General features: G+C 50.3%; 1 protein-coding gene across 5 annotated transcripts in view; it reads right to left on the reverse strand.

Annotated features, from left to right (window-relative positions):
• ATP2B2 (ATPase plasma membrane Ca2+ transporting 2) overlaps positions 1-1,108 on the reverse strand; it is a 370,618-nt gene extending 369,510 nt beyond the window's left edge. For 2 of the 5 annotated variants that reach the window (XM_021069335.1, XM_021069331.1), the window contains exon 1: positions 1,039-1,108. The gene's annotated coding sequence lies outside the window, so the exon portion shown is untranslated. The remainder of the gene's footprint in view (positions 1-1,038) is intronic. The other 3 variants (XM_021069324.1, XM_021069321.1, XM_021069329.1) reach the window with 2 other exon arrangements.

The following is a 17,498-nucleotide window of genomic DNA, read 5'->3' on the forward strand; positions in this document are numbered from 1 at the left end:
AAGAGTCCCTCTCCATCCCTCCCCAACCCATTATAAGAAAGCCCAGTTCTTGCTCCTTCCAGGGGTTGGCTGTGTGACCTTGAGGCTGGCTCACCCTCTCTGGGCCTCACTTGCCTTTTCCAAGACTAATGCTCTAGGATGCTAGGACACACCTGATGCCAGGATATAGTTTCCTCCTGAGACCCCAGGGCTTCAGGGTGACCAGGTCCTTGTTGATTCCAGGTGTGCAGAAACATACTGATCTGCTGTGGGGGGGCCTCTGTGGTCCCTGCCTGAGCCCACTTCCTCAAGGACCCTTTGCGGCTGGGCTGAAAAATTAAGCTGCGGATATGAGAGCTCAACTGAGTGTGGGGCTTTGGAGCTCTTGTGTCACCAGGTGGGGGACTCTGGCACACAGTGCCTGGAGAAGGGCTGTGGGTGTGGGCAGGGTGAGGGGCTCGGGGAAAAATACTGAGAGAAACTGGCAGGGTGTGTGTGTGGGGGGGGGGGTGGCGGTGGTCCTGCAGTGCTTCGGCCCTTAGAAGCCTTTGCGGATGGGAGAAAGCTCCAGCCCTGAGCCAGAGTCCACAGCTCTGATCATGTCCCTCACCTGCAGGAACCGGGGCCTGGAGAAAGAGGGGCCCCCAATACTAGGGGAAGCCAGGCACAGAAGTCAGAGCCGGCTGGGAAAGAAGAAACTGGGGGTTCTAGCGCTCTGGACGCCCCCAAGCTCTGGGGCTGCTTCGAGCCCACGAAAGTTTTCTCGAAGCCCGGCGCACGGCGCGCCCCTTCCCCGGCGCCCGTAGGCGCCGGTCCGCAGGCGCCCACCCCGGCCCGCCCCGCCCGCCGCCGGGTGCCCGCTCAAGGTCACCGCTGACAAGGCGCCTGTCTTGGAGGGGCAAAGGGACCCAGGACGCGTTCCGGCTCGGGCTGGGCTCTGGCCCGGCAGGGGTCCGAGAGGCCGAGCACCAGTGGAAAGGAAGCCTGCCGGGAGGGAGATAGAGAACGAGGGAGAGGGGAGGAGGCCCAGAGCCCCGGGCCCGGCCACCCCTGCGTTACCTGCACCGGCTCTGGGAGAAAGATGCTGCTGCTGCCGCCGCTGCCGCTGCCGCTGCCGCCGCCACTGGTGCGCGCCCGGCCCGGCCCGGCCCCGCTGCGGCTGCGGCTCCTCTGCCGCGGCCGCCCGGCGCTCGCCTCGCCCCGCGGCCCCGCCGCCGCCCGCCTGCCTCCCTCCCTCTACCGTCGCCTCTGCCACCGCTGCACTGCGCTCTGCCCGCCTCTCTCCCTCCCTCCCCTCCCGCTCCCTCCTCCCCCGCGCGTTCCCCCTCGGCCCTCCCCAAACTCTACACGGAGAGCGCCCTGCGGGACCTAGAACACGCCGTCCAGCGCCCTTCTCTATGAGCACGCAGGGTGGCCTGAGGAGGGGTCTCTGGCCTCCCCCAGGGCTGTCTCTTCAGGTACCAACATTAGCAGCAGCCCCTTACCCTCCCCCCGCACCCTACCATCAGCCCGGCCCTTTGGAGCCACCCCTTCCCCTTGGATCTGGATGCCCCCCCCCAAATAACACACACCTGAAACGTGTGTCGGGGGTCGCATAGTGTGGGACGAATTGAGGTGTGGAGGAGGTAGAAGGGGAAACCTAGTTTAGGGGGCGTGGGCTGGTGGGACCAATCCTAGGGTGTTTAGCCTGAGGGTACTCAGACACAGGAAAAAGATGGGGGTAGGGCAGGGGCACCTGTTGGTCCCCAGCCTCCAGCCTGGCCTGGCCTAGGGCCTAGAGAAGGCCAGGAGAGATCCTCTGCCCCAAGAGAAAGGTGAAAACCCCAGGCACACTGAAAGCACCTCCCCAAAGCAGGTTTCCCTTCCTTGGCGCAGGCCCCAGGTCACTGAAAAGCCCTGCTCCGCCAGGAAGCTGGCCACCTGACTCCCAGCGCCTTGGTCTGCTCCATGCCATCAATTAATCATGCCCGCTTGCTTATTTATTTATTGGCTTTATAAAAAGCCAAATGCACTGCTCTGCTCGCAGGAAGAGAGAAGAAGATGGGCCCCCATGGGGTGGGGACAGGGAGGGCCTGGCCACGGTAAATCCCACTCCCCAGGCCTTGGCTTGTTGAATGAAGGCTAGGGCCTGGGGAGACCCTGGGCTCTAGGCGTCTAAAAAGCTTGCTTCCTAGGAATGGCTGGGATCCTGCTCTCATTGGTGAGGACAAAATTCATCATGGCCTGTGCTCTGCAGCCCTGGGATGAGGCAGGGGATATTGACTCTTAGGGGCTTAGGCATAGAGGGAAGAGGGGGGCCTGGGAGGCCAGTGACCAGAAGGTATCAGGCAGGTGTGAGAGGAGGTGTCTCCAGGCTCTTGGCTCAGCACACTCGGTTCTCACTGCTCCACACTTGGCTTGGCAGCAGCCCTTCATCTCCTGCTGTAGTCCTGTCCTCTCCCTCAGGTGCCCAGAGGACATCTCCCTGTGGACACTCCACCAACACACATTTCCTGTCCTCTTAATGACATGGAGGTGCCTCCAGATGGCCAGTTCCAGGCTCTCCCATCACCAAATCCTCACTGATGAGGCCCACAGCCCCCCTGGAATCTGCTCTCCACCCTGAGTTGAAGGACTCCAACATCTCTGACAGTTGCCTCCTCTCTGCCTCCACCCAGCTGTCACACTTGCCTTCCTGAAGCCAGACATGAATCATGGCCAATTCTGCTCTAAAACTTTCTATAGCTCCCTAGCGCCCTCAGAAGTCCCAGAGCCTCAGGCTGCCGTTCCAAGTTCCTGCTCCGGCCCAAGTGCTCTTCCTCTCCCTTCCCACCTTGGTCCCCAGCATCCCTCCATGATGCACATTTAGCACTATACCATGTCTGTGTCGCTCTTCTGATCCTTCCATGGAAATGCCTTTCTCTCTCTCTCAATCAGTCACCATCCATAGTGTCAAAGCACAGCTTTAGTTATTATTTCTTTTATGAAACCTTCAGAAACCAGAAGAGAAGTTGAAAAACAAAAGGAATAGGTGGGAAATCTGCAAAAGGTGAGGTAACTCAGGGTAAAAGTCCTAGTGACACCGCAAAAGTCCTGGTAACACACTCACCAGCTGGGTGACTTTGGGCATACCCTCCATCTCTATGAGCTGGTTAGTTTATTTAAAGGGTGATAAATTCCATAGCCTCCTTCAAGGTAAGCATTCAACACATGGTGGCTATTGCTATTTTTGAGCACCTACTATGTGCTACAGCTCTGGGATTTGTAAGAATGAATGGGTAGGGATTTGAAAGACAGCAGAGAGAATGCCTCTAAGGACCAGGCCAAAACTGAGTGAACTGGGCTGGTTCTGACTTACGGCTCTCCTCTGGAATCTGGCAATAAGAAAAAGCAACAGTTTATGTGAGGTGACAAATAGCAGCTGAGCCTGGCTCTAGACGGGGAGTCCATAAGGAGTGGTGGGGACTGTGGCATCTGCCCTGTCAAGTGGATACAGCCACTACTTAGCTCCAACGGTGGCGAAGCAGGAATGTGAGACTAAACTGCCAATTTTCTTTTCTTTCTTATTTTTTCAGGAGAAGCTAGACCTCTGGGTTTTTAATGTGAATACTCTTGATCTGTAAGTGTCATCAACTGTTTTTAAAAATTTAAAACTCTGAGAGGACAGAATACAATACAGCTGGGGTAGGTTTTTGGCCAGCAGGGCGGCAGCTTATGACCTCTGGGTTAGCAGGAGAAAGATCAATGCTATCTGTTTACACACAGACACACACTCCCCCTTCTCCTATCTCTGGCAGAATGTGGCCATGTCCACATCAGAGGCACAAAGGGTCATGGGAGTGGAGTGGACAGGGCGGGGGTGGTCAGCTGAGGCACTGGGCTAGGAGCAGAGCTGAGGCCTGGTTCTGCCCTTATTGCATGTGGGAACTTAGATGAGACCCCCTCTTCCTCACTGAGTCTTAGTTTCCTCATCTGAGAATGGGCAGGGGAGGGAGAGGAATTACTCAGCCACTGCAAAGTTTATGTGAGGTGACAAGCATGTGAGGGGTGAGGACACGGGGGTTCTAGTGATAACATAGAAGAGCATCTGGTAGAGAGGGAGCTCCGGCAGTCGGACGCCCAGAAGAAGTCCCACTCCACTAAAAATAGGGCCCTGACAGACTCATGCAACTCGAAGACTTCTTAAGAGATGGCACTGGCTGCAGATCATGAGGGAGCTGCCGCTTCCCGCTTCCGGACTGGGAAGAAGAGGCAGGAGGTGGCTGGCATTTGGCGAGCTGGTGAGCACATCATCCCTGAGTTCATAATAAGATGAGAAAGAAGCACCGGTCCCCCAGGGCCTGTTAGAGAGACAGGGGCCAGAAAGGGCTGAAAGCAAACTGGCCATGACGAGTCAGGCAGGACTGCACGAAATTCCCTCAAAAGTGATTTTTGTGGGATGGGATTAAAGCTGACTTTATTTACCAGTTCCCCACAAGGACCGTGTCTTACTATTTTTGCCACGATGAAAGTCATCCAATGTACACACACAAAATAATAGTCCTACTAAGCGAGAAGGAGGGGACATCTAAATAAATCAATGGGCGAGGTCTTCATCGGATAGAAGCCACCTTTAAAACTGACAGGTTTCTATCCCACATACCTGGAGAACATGGTACCGGAATCTGTAAAGAGACTCCTGGGCTGACTCAGGTGCAGAGTTAGAATCTCCACGGAGAGGAGGCTGGAGACCCGCCCCACCCCCATCCTATGCTCTGGAAGGTCGGGCTGACTCTGAGCGGAGCAAATGTTTATCGAGCAGGGGAGAGGAAATGGCAAGCTGGATCCCTCCTATTAAGGGTCTCTAAATGCAGCTGGGAAAACCCAACTCCCCAAATACAAGGCAGGTCGATACACTCGAGGCACAAAGTGTCACCAAAGGAGACGAAACGGAGCTTTCCTCTGGGGAGATCATTCTGTGTATACCCTGTATTTTTCAGGCTGTTAGAATCTTTCACACACAGCTCCTGTGTTTTACTTGTGCAGTTTTAAAACTTAAATGGGAAGCAAAAACACCCAGTGCTGAGGCAACCGGGGGAGGGATGATCAATTCTCAAGACAGCCAATGAGGAAGACTTCAGAGGTGGAATTTTACTGGATTTTGAAGCAAGAGGACAAATGAGAGAAACAACAGCCGAACTCTACCTAGTGTCAATTACTAGTCTTAGTACTTTAAATACACTGATTCATCCTCCCAGCAAATCTCTCAGATAGGTATTTGTTAGCAGATGCTGCTGTGAAGCCATACTGCAGGTAGGCTCAGCCCTTGCTCTCTGGGGGCTGGCTTCTCACACCTGCACCTCACTCCAGAGGATGTGGTCCTTGGCTGATGGGCACCACTAGGTGGCAACAGCCTCTCTGGTGCAGTTCAGCCTCCAAGGCTCTCCAAGGGATCAGGGATCAGGATGAAGGAGGACTCTTCCTGAAACTGCAGGTTTGCCAAGCACCTTCTCCTTCCCTGTCCTGCCCCTCTTTCCCCTGCAGGGCTCTTAGAGGGCACTCCTTGATAAATAGTAGTCTCTGCTTCTAGGGAACCAGACCTCAGATCATTTTCTTATTCCCATTTTGTAGTCGAGCAAGCAAAGGCATGGATCAGCTAATGCACGGATCTAGAAAGAGGAAGAGCCAGGCCGGCTGCCTCTTCTCCATCCCTGGAAGGATTTCTTTAAGAGGATGCAGAAGCTTGTCAAGGGCATGTCAGAGAGAGACAAAGGATGGGGCATGAGGAGGTGGGGTGAGTGATCTGATGTAGTTGGAGTGTGGATGTGTCAAGGGAGATGGGGACAGAGGCAGGAAGGATGGTGGCCGGACAGCCGTAGAAGGGTTTGGCCCCATCCAAAGCCCAAGCCATTCATTTATCAGATGTGTGTGCACCAACAGTGAGCCAGTCCCTTGCATGATGGGGAGGATTCAGAGATGAATGTGTACAAAACCTCTTCCTCAAGAAGGACAGGTGGGATGTTAAGGGCTTAAGGCAAGGGGATAGACTCAAATCCAGATGCTCAGAAAAGCAAAAGTGGGGCAACTGCAGCTGGTTCTGTAGTAAGAGAAAGGAGGCACAGAGTGAGTCAGAAGGAGGAAAGATAGAAATAGGGAGTGTACTTGATTCCATCTCTCTATGAGAGAGAATAACCCCTGGGCTGACCATGGACCAGCATGGCCAGGAGGAACAAGCCCATTCCTCCATAGGACTGTGTTTATCAAGATGAAATTCAAGAGCCTGTTTGTGTGGCCGTTCTGAGGATGCACGCCCTCAGGTTCAGATGGGGGCATCTCCATCTGATTTGCAAGACATGGGTTGAATGAAGAATGCTGGGGATTCAGATGGACCGTCAGCTTAACATATGCCGGGGTGGCTGCTGGCAAAGCTAATACAGTTGGAGGGAGGAAGCCCTCAAGGGCTGGAACTGCAGAGCAAGCTGGGGAGGGAGAGCATAGATTCCTGGCCATGCACATGGACCACAATGTAGCAGAGGGACCGGACTATTCTGTAGCAGTAGGGAGGGTAGGACAGGTAGCAGCCCGCCAGAGAGGACTTTCCCCCAGAGCTGTGCTGAACTCCTCACAGAGTATAGCAAGCAATCTCTGGGGCTTCCTCCAGCCGGAAGCCAGGCTGATGTCTAAACCAGACCTTGAAGGATAGTGGGACCCCAAGAAGTGAGAGCAAGAGGGTGTGGGTGAGGAGAGCTGCCAAGCCCGGGGGAGGGAAGAGGCAGGGCTTTTCGCCTATAAATATGTGGTCTTTAAATGTCATCTTTGGAGAAAATACAGCAACCTTTTGAGGGTGAGAGCCTGTGTGGCATCTGAAAAGGGTGCCGTTAGGGGCCCGCTGCACTCCCCTGGCAAGTGTGTGTGGGTCTCTGCCGAGAACTTCTGTCTGACTGTGGAAGCATCAGCCCACACATGGGGCGAGGCAGACGTGCTGGGGAGTCAGTCCCCCGGAAGCAGCCCTTAGCTAGTGGCTGATGGGAGCCGGAGTGGGAGTTCTCCAGTTCCCCTCACCCCTGGCCGTCAGGCTCCCCTGACCACTTCGGTGGGGGTCAGCTCTGCTGTCCCAGCAGTAAGATGCCTGATGATGAAGTTTGCTGGCCTCTTTCTCTTTCCTTCCCTGCCTCCCTTCCCTCACCCCTACCAGTTTCCTGGTATCACTTCCCAAATGAGCTGCTTCATCTTGAATCCTGGTCTTAAGTTCTGTCTGGAGGAACCCAAGGCATCACAGTGAAACTTACCAGTTTTGCAGCCAGAGGACTCAGGTTCAAGCCCCAGCTCAGGTGTCACCTCTGTCTCCTCATGTTTAAAATGAGGGTGGGGTACTTAGTGTACCTACCTTCTACCTTTCTTGTGATCATTCAATCATTCTGCAACTATCCACAGAGTTCCTACTATGTACTGGGCACTGCTCTAGGCTTTAAGGACACAGAAAGGAATAAGACTAAATTTTTGAGCTTGTGAAGTTTCTCTTATTGAGGAAATTGGATACTAAATAAACATACAATATCCGGTAGTGATAAAAAGCCAAGGGAGGGAGTTCCCATTGTGGCTCAGAGGTTACAAACCCAAACAGTATCCATGAGGAAACGGGTTTGATCCTGGCTTTGCTCAGTGGGTTAAGTATCCAGTGTTTCCGTGAGCTGAGGTGTAGGTCGCAGACGTGGCTCAGGTCCCATGTTGCTGTGGCTGTGGTGTAGGCCAGCAGCTGTAGCTCCGATTCTACCCCTAGCCTGGGAGCTTCCATATGCCACAGGTACAGCCCTAAAAGCAAAGGAAAAAATAAAGCTGGATAGAGAGAATGATGTCGGTTATTTTAAATGTTAGTGAATTCAATGAGAGAATTCACAGTGTCAAGTGTATTGTGAGGCACACAATAACCATTCAATAAACATCTGCTAATAAAATCTTCACCATTATCCCCTTCAGCATCTTCTCTCCCCATTCACCCCTGCCACTTACTCACTCACTCAGATAAGAAATAGGCACTGGTCCCTCCTCAATGGCACACCCTCTGCCAGGTGCTAAGATTTTGATGATCAAAACAAACATTAACTTGACTTTCATGGACTCATAGTCTAGCACAGGAGAATAACAACCAAAAAAGCAAGTATCTTTAGATATTTACATGCTGAAATCAGTCATTGGAAGGGAAAATTAGACATACAGCACTGTGAGAGAAGGAACGTGAGCAGGTTTGTGTGGTCACGAAGGTGCCTCTGACAAAGGAATGCTTGTGCTGAAGACTAAAGGATAAGGAGAGTTAAGCAGAGTTAACAATGTGCAGGGGTGAGAATCATTCTGGAAAGAGGGGGCTGCATGTGCAAAGGTCCTGGGGTCGGGAAGGAGCAGGACAAGAGGAAGAATCAGAAAGAAGGTAAGTATGACTGAGACAGGGAACAAGGAGGATTCTGGGAAGGAAGAGATAGGCAGGGTTCCATCCAGACCATTCTACCATTTATGGAGTGCCAATCAACATGTCAGTCTCTGTTTTAAGCTCTTTGTATGTATCATCTCATTATGCCTTAAGCAACTCTTAGAGGTGAGTACCTTTATTATAAATTTTATACCCTAACATCCTAAGGCTCACAGAGGCAAAATAATTTACCAGCATCACCTGGTCAGTGGTGAAACTGGAATTTGAACTCAGATCCAAATGAGAATAACAATCTTCATCTTTATCTGAAAAGCAACAGGGAACAGTGATTCAAGATGTTACCCTGAGGGGAAACTGGCTTTCAAAAGGTACAACAGGACTTCTACTATTTCTTGCAATTGCACGTGAATCTACAATTACTTCAAAATAAAAAGTTTAAGGAATTTTTAAAAAAGCAATAGGAAGCCAATGAGAGTTATTAAGCAAGAAGTTGACCTGATCAAAAGGCATTTCGATAAGATCCAACTAGCTTCTCTGGACCAGAGGGGGAAGCAGTGCGGAGGTGCCGAAATGACGCAGATGGGGGAAGATGCTGGCTTGGATCTTGAGTGGGGGAAGCAGAGGGAATTAAGGGAGGCTATGGTGACTGGCTGAGGAGCTGGTTTGGTTGGGAGGAAGGCAGAGAGAAGAGATTGTGGGCATGGTGGGAGACCAGAGAACAGGCTTGGGCCCCAGTTCTCAACCCTGAGTCTGACTTGCTGGGCACCTGGGATGCTGTCACCTCCCTGGGACTCAGTGCTGTCATGAGCAAAGTGTGAGGATGTGGTGCACTAGACAGGCTTCAAGTCCACCCAGGTTGAGAAAATGCCACACTGCACTAACCTCTGCATCAGGAAAGGGACCTGGGGTCCAGAAACCCCTCTTCACCACCACACACCCTGTCATATTGAAAGCCATGCTGTTGTTTCTTTCCGGGGCCATGCAGGCACCCTATTGGAAATGTAGCTCTCCAAGGTCAGATGGGAGCCCTCACTGTACCCCAGCACCTGTCACAGGGTATGCTATGGAGGAGAGGCATCAAAATGTTTGCCAACTCTGGACAGCCCTTACCATGGCCTGATGTTTAAAAAGAGCTGATAAGCATGAACTGGCCCAGACTTGCAGACCTATCTCTAGGCTCAACGGAAAAGGCATTTTTAAATTGCACAGTCTTCAGCACAGAGTAGACTCCAAAAGCAGGGCAAAGTGCCATTTTTGTCATGTTGACAGAAGAAAGAACAATGAGACTCCAACCCCACTTTGTCCACAAAGGAGGGCACCTCCCACTGGACACAGAAGGGCTGGGTCCATGAGCTTGAAGTCTGAAAGTGGAGAGGAGAGGCCAGTCAGTCCTGGGGGCTCTCGAGTGTCCAGGGTCCAAAGAGAAGCATCCAGTCCTGAAAAAGCACCCAAGTTCACTGCAGAGCCACTGGCACAGGTCCTGAGACATCTGGGAGGACTCTGGGAGAAATGCCAGAAGGCTGGAGACAGGAAAGTTGTGACTTGATTTTCAAACGAGGAAAAGTGTGATGTCCAGGAAACTTCAGCCCTGTCTGCTTGAAGACAATCAGCTTGATGAGGTAGATGAATGTGTCAGTGGCTGGCCTTGTGCCAGGCCCCACCCCAAGCACTTCAGGTGGGCAGTTGCCCTCTTTTTAAGGAGCTTGCAGTCTGTCAGGGGTCAGAGACAGTGCATTAAGAGCAGAGGGGAAGGGAGGTCCTATTTGTTTAAGGATATCTTGGAAGCATCATGCAGGAGGTGGATTTAAAACTGGATTTATACCTCCATCATTAAACCACTGTGATACTGGCACATAAAGAGAGGTGTACCAATGGAACAGAATAGAAAGTCCAGAAATAGGCTCAAATAGGCTTCCTAGATGGACAGGAAGTTAGTATACAATAAAGGCAACATCTCAAATCAGTGGGATTCAAATGGGCTTATTAATAAATGGTGTTGAAACAAATGAGTAGTCATTTGGGAAAAGATACAGCTAGATCCATACACTATATCATATGCCTTGTGGTTCGATGGGACCAAAATTCTAAATTAACAGCAAAAACATGAACCCCTAAAGTATCTATATAAAGCTTGGGAAAACTCCTTTAACACTTTGGAGTGGGTAAGGTCTTTCTATCTATCCAAGGACCCAAAATACCAAAGCCAGAAAAGATAAGATTGTTGACTTTAACAAGATTTTTAAAAAATCTTTCACATTTATACATGGGGAAAAAAAATAAAGGAAATTACAAGCAGCAAATGACAAACTGGGGGAAAAAGTGTATCTTCTCTTATACACAAAGAGTTAACTGCCATAATATATAAAGTGCTTCTAGAAATCAAGAGGAAAGAAACCAGCAATGCTGGTTATTTGGGTGTGTCGATTTTGTGAAAATCTATCAACCTATACACATACAATACACATTTTCTTATACATATATTATACTCCAATAAAAACTTTAAAAAAAACCCAGCGACATAATAGAAATGTACAAAGGATATGAACAGGCAGTTCCCACAAAGTAAATGCAAAGGGCTCTTAAACATATGAAAAGCTACTCACTCTCACTCATAAGAAAAATTTAATTTAAAACTATACTGATAAACTATTCAAAAGTCTGACACAAGCTGTAGGGGAAGCTTGGGCAAGTATGTACTCGCACACATGGCTGGTGGGAGTGTAAACCAGCACAGCCCTGTGGAGGGAGGCTTGTCATATCTGTCAAAATGACAAATACAGCTACTCTTTGACCCAGCAATCCACTTGTAGAAATCTCTTGTCCTACAGACACATTGGCCCCTCCAGGGAATATGTTATTTCCACAGCATTGTCCAGAGTAGCAAAGGGCTGGAATAATCCCAAGTCTCCGTCGGCTGGAGCCATGGTAAATAACAACGAAACCTTTATGCAACGCAACATTCTGCAGCTGCATAAAGTAAGAGGAAGCTCTGTATACAGTGATTGGAAAAGAGCTCCAGGCTATCTTGTGAAATGAAAAAAGCAAGACACAAAACAGTCTGAATTCGTAAGTGTAGCATTTTATCTTTTTTTTTTTAAAAAAAACAGATTTTTGAGATATAATTTGTCTACAATAAGGTTCATCTGTTTAGAGTGATAATTCAGTGGCTTTCAATATATTTAAGAGTTGTGCAACCATTGCCATAATCTAAACTTTATAATATTTTCATCATCCCAGAAAGGAACTTTAGTACTCTACACTTTGTATGAGAAAAGAGTGTCAAGAAAATAGACACAAAAATACTCATATACGCAATATACGTACACACACACACACCCCATACATGTGTCTGCATAACCGTAGAAGGGTACACAAGACACTAACACAAGTGTGACTGGGCATTGTGTGGTTGTGTGATGTGGCTGGAGGTGAGTATGCACAGGAAGGGCTAGTGGGAAGTGAACCTGAACAGACCAGGTGAGTCTGGATTGTTTCAGGCCTTAAATACCAGGCTAACCAGTTTGGAATTTATCTCATAAAGTCCAGCACTGTGCAACAGAAGAGGGAAACATTCTGTATCTGTGTGTTCCAACACGGCAGCCACATAAGGCTCCTGGGTGCTTGAGATGGGGCTCATGTGACTGAGGAAGGGCACTTTGAATTTTATTTAACTTTAGTTAAATAACTCTAAATAGACACCTGTGCTAGGGGCTGCACACTGGACCACACAGCACAGACTGTGGGAAGCCACGGAAGGTTCTGCAGGTGGCAAAAAACACGGCCTGATTTTAGTTTGAGAGGTTTTGCAAAGGATGGATTCTAGGGGAGCCAGTGGAAGTTGGAGACAGTTGGAGGGGATTGGCTATAGCAAGGTCGGGGGGGACCCCCGACCCTGACCCTGACCCTGACCCTGATCCAAAGCAGGGGCCCAGGGCTGGATAAGAATGGATAGGTTTCTAAAAAGGAATGGATATATGTATATGGATTACTGATTTACTCTGCTGTACACTTGAAACTAACACAGCTTTGTAAGTCAACTATACCCCAATATTTTTTTTAAAAAAAGCTTAAATTAAAAAAAAAAAGGAAGGGATGGGTTTGAGAAACTTCCAAAAGGGAATTGTGGATACGATGACAGACGGTGAGGGTGAAGGAAGAGTTGAAGACCCTGCAGTTCCAGCTGGAGCAGCTAAGCAGGGAGAACATGAATGGAGGATCCTGGTGGTGGAGCAGGTGTGGATGGGGCCACCACGAAGCTCATACTGGGTCTCACAGCCTCAAAACAACCAAGGGCATCCACATTTAGAATACAACCTAATTCCTTACAGGGCAGAGGAGGCCGCCAAGGTCTGGCCATCACCTATCTCTTCACGCTCGTCTCTCACCTCCCCACCATCAGCCGGCTCTGCCCAAGTTGGCCTCCTCTCTGTTCCCCAACACACAAAACTCCCTTCCACTCCCTTTGCACTTGCTACTGCACTTCTCTCAGAACCTGGGCTCAAAAAATATTTGGTGATGAATGAAGAAGGCAAATGGAAGGGAGGATGGAGAAAGAGTCTCACTTCCAGCTTCCCCAAGAGAAATTTCCAGAGACCTGGGGAGGAGTGCTGTGGGCATCATGGTGACCAAGACCTGTGTGGAGGACTCAGAGGACAGAGTCTTAGTCTACCCAGCCTCATGCAGCCGACAGCAATGACTGTCTGGAAAATTAGGTCCACACAACTCACCCAAAGCCCCTGCTCTTAGCTGAAGAGGGTGGCACGCCATCAACCTGGGAGCTACACTCCCTTCAGAAAGAAACCCCAAGGAGGAGAGATCAGCATGAGGACTGCACCTTCCAGTAAAAGCTCGGGGGCAAAAGAGAAAGATCGCCCTGCTTTGACCCTGGCCCTGCCTCTGGTCGGTGTGAGAGCCTGATCCTCAGCTCTCATCTGAAAACTGGTGGCAATAATGCCTATTTTGCAGGGAGGTTGTTAGGAATAGAGATAACAGATAGAAAAGCCCTGACACATAGTAGGGCTACAATAAATGTTATGTATCAGAAAACCCCAAGACCTGTAAGAGCTCAACCCCTTAATAAAAAATTTATCAGAGGAAGTTCCCTTGTGGTGCAGTGGATGAAGGATCTGGCATTGCTGTAGCTGTGGCACAGGTTTAATCGCTGGCTTAGGAATGTCCACATGCCGCTGGTGTGGCCAAAAAAAAAAAATAATTAAAAAAAATAATGTAGCAGAGAACCCAGTGGGGGAGGGGTGAGACAGTCTGCCTAGAAAAGACATGTTACAGTCAGAGATGATAATAACAATAGTAATATAAATGACAGTAATAAATGGCAATTATGTAGCACTTGGAATGTTCCAGGCTCTGCTCTAAGTCCTTTGCTTTTATCAACTCATTTAACACTCACACGATCCCATTTCACAGATGGAAACAGATATGGCGAGCTTGAGACACTTGCCAGGTCACAGGCTGTAGGCGGCATAAAGGTCCCAGCTGTGTTCAGCCAAGACTCTCCCAGCTCTCACAGCTTCACGTGTAGGGCCCATCTCTACCCCTGAAATGGGGAACTGGACATGCGTGGGCATCAGTCATCTGCTTGGTCCTGTTTGTTGGGTGAGAACCAGGTCCCAGCCTGATGGCTGGAGCAAGAATGGGGGATCCACTGATGCAGGAGGAGCCAGGGGCCCATGCCTCAGAATCTGAAGGCCTGGCTGGTGGGCAAGGGGCCTCCCCTCAGAGCCCCAGTATCCACACCTGCAGGTGAGGTGAATCCTTACCTAGGGGCTGTTGTGAGCACAAAGGGGCTGTTCCTTGCAAAACACTGAGCCTGCCCTCAGGGGAAAGCCAGGGTGGGGGTAGCCCTGGGGGTGGGGGGGGCAGACAGAAGAGTTGGGTGGGGCCTGGAACGGGGCCAGAGCCCAGCCCCTGGAAAGGAGGGCCCTTAGGGGCCACTGCTGGCTGCCACAGATGCTGAAATACTCTGCCACTGCACTGGGGGTGGAGCCTAAGGCTGGACCCGAAACGCAGTTTGCCAACCCCTTGATGATGACCATGTAAGCTCATGTATAAACATGGGGCACTGGAAGAAAAGATAGGGAACTAAAACAGTTTTGTGTCTTGTTAAAATTATTTTCTTTTACTTTCCTTTATTCTATCCTTTCAAGGGAAGCATATCAGAAGAGCAACTTCCTCTGTCTTCCTGTACTTTCTACCCAACACGGCGTCCCTTCTGTTGACCAAGGCACTCGGCGTCTCCTGAGAGTCACCGAGCACCAAATCCTGTATTTCTGTGGGCTGGTATGACAGCATCCAAGACATGAGCTACCATGGGGGATATTCAGGTTTCAGGGCATCGCTCACCTGTCTGCTGAGCTTCTGTGGGACCGGGCCCTGTGCCAGGTAGAAGGAGAGCTCCTGGGACTGTGTGAGAGAGAAACCAGGCAGACGGACAGAGTAGGTTTACTTTAGTCCAGGGATGGCCCGAGAGAGGCTTCTAGGAGGAGATGAGCTGGAGTTCAATGTCAGGTGACAAGTAGGAGTAAGGCAGGGATGTGTGCACATGAACGAGGTGGGTGGAAGGGCACTCCTGACAGCAGGAACAGTCAGAGCAAAGGCAGTGAGGTGGGAAGGCAGCGTGGTGCACGGAAGCGACATAAGCAACTCAGCATTTGGAGGATGAAGTGGGAGCTTCTGTCATGGGAGATGAAGTGGCATTTCCCCTCTGCAGAGGCCTCAAACCCCAGGAGGATGGTCAGACTCCATCCCAAAGGTGTCAGGAGCAGAGGGTGGGCTTATGCAAGCTGTGACATGATCAGAGTGACAGGGACGCATTTCTGGAAGAGTGTCTGCAACTCCACAACCAACACCCATGCATGCTGAGGCCACATCTGTGCCCACAGGAGCAAAGTCCTGTCCTCTGGGTTTCTACACTTCCCTGGCGATGGCTGCCTCCTACAACCTGATGTAACACAACCTGAAAAGTCTTGACGTACAAGGCTTCAGGTTCTGTAAAGCAAATCAGCAACCTACTTTTTATACACCCAGTGAGAAATTGAATAAAACAGGTGCCCCTGTCGATTGTGCCAGGAAAGATAAATGGGGCAGAACTAGGGCATGTAAGTTGAGGGCAGGGAGGCAGATGTGGCATCCGTAAGAAGGAACTATTCTCACAATCAGAGCTGCCTGTGGACCAAATGGTCCTCCTTTGAGTCACTCTGCAGAGCTGCCTAAAAGAGCTGACTCCCCAGGCTCTCAGATAGGCCTGGGTTGGGCGGCAGTTGACCAAGGCTAGCACCAGAAGAGAGGAGGTGATGGGGACCGCGGATAGGGCTCCTCCAGGTAAAATGGGTTATCCCTTCCCCGACTCCCTTGCTCCACTTCTCCAAACTGGGCTCACTGTCCTTAAAACAGAGCCTCTTAAGTTTTCTCAGAGCAGATGAAGACCTGTCAACAAGTCGGAACTCACTTGTTAAAGACAGTCTGTTGAAAAGTGAGGTTGCTTTTCTCTCTCTCTCTTTGTTGTTTTGCTTCCTACTGTACATATTTATTATCCCCTCTGGCATTCAATTAGACCAAAAAAGAAGATGGAAAAAAAAAAAGAACTTTGAATAACAAGATCTCTGTGGGGTGGAGGAAATGTTCATTTCAAAAATAACCCAAGAGCATGGAGAGACAGTCCTTGATTTTCAAAGACAAGGCAAAATCTAAATGACTCTCTTCGGTGTCCAGTAAATTGAGTCACATTTATAAGGTATCTCCTTTATTCACCGCTCATCATAGAAGTAGCTGTTTTGCCCAGTCCGGGGCTTCCTTCCTAAATGATACTATGTGAAGGTGGTGGTACATGCATTCCTCTGGCCACTTTCCAGCTGTGTCAGACTCTTCACCAGTCTCTCCCTCCCTGTGTTCCTGCAGAGTATCAGGTCTCACGCTTTCCTTGTCTTGAAGCCGCTGGATCATCCATGTCCACAGGACACATGGACCATGGCAGAGAAAGCACTAGTGTTGGAGTCAAGAAACCAACCTGGGTTTGAGTCCTGGCTTTGCCACTTGGTGGCCCTGAGACCTTGAGCAAGTGGCTGGCCACACTAAGCCTGGGCTTCCTCAACTGCCGAGTGGAGTTCTCCCTCCCTGCAGGGCTGGAGGAGAGCGGGAGGGAGGAGCTGGTGAAGCCTCCTATCGTGCCAGGCATGCAGTTGCTCAGTAAGCCCCACGTGGATCATAAAGGGCTGCCTCCCAGTCAAGGCTCGGCTGTGATGCAGCAGTTAGGTGGCTCCGAATAGCCCAGGGCTCCCCCTTGCCATTGACTTGGGGCTGCATGACCAGCCCTGGCAGCTGAGTTCTGAACCACAGGGGCATGTACACTTCCAGGCTGAAACAGAGAAAGGCCGACACCCCTCCTCCTTCTCTTCCCTCTGTGCCATGGACACTTGTGGGGGCCACAGTAGAGATGACAAAACCAAGAGGTCTCTGAGTCACCAGATGGAGAAGAGACTTGGCATGAGCAAGAAATACACCTTTCTAACACAAAGCTCCTGAGATTTCAGAGGTTTGTCTGCTCCATCAATTAACACACCAGGTAAATCAAATGACAAATACATATAGGGCAGGTATCATATATAACACATGCTGAGCATTGCCCCAGGTGCCAAGGCAGCAGCAGATTGAGAGTGTGTACACAGCAGAGCTGCACCTAATGTGGTGGCAGGGGAGACGATGCCAAGGTGGGCATGGGACACAGACCCAAACTTCCCCAGGAAAACCCTAACTGTTGCAGTGGTTTGGGGGGCAGAACTCTGTGTGGGTTACTCTTAGGTCTGGTAAGGTTGCAAACCAGTGAGCCAGACCAGAGTGAGAAACAAAAGGAAAGACCCCTGTATGTAAGGGCTGCTGTTTCAAGATTTTGAGGTGACAGCTACAGGCCGAGAGGTGGCAGGGGCTCAAGTGTTTCTGGCTGTCTGCACAGTCGGCTCTATCCTCATATGAAGACCTTTCAGGCATTGCCCACTCTAATGGATGTGGGTGGAGTGAGGGTGAAGCATCTAAATTAAGTGAATAAAATATAATTCCACCCCCTATCCCTGCCCTCAGGGGGTCACAGAGCAAGGGTCACCTACAGGCAGGATGCAGTTTATTT

The sequence above is a fragment of the Sus scrofa genome, chromosome 13 (genome assembly GCF_000003025.6).
Source record: "Sus scrofa isolate TJ Tabasco breed Duroc chromosome 13, Sscrofa11.1, whole genome shotgun sequence".
Lineage (NCBI taxonomy): Eukaryota > Metazoa > Chordata > Mammalia > Artiodactyla > Suidae > Sus > Sus scrofa.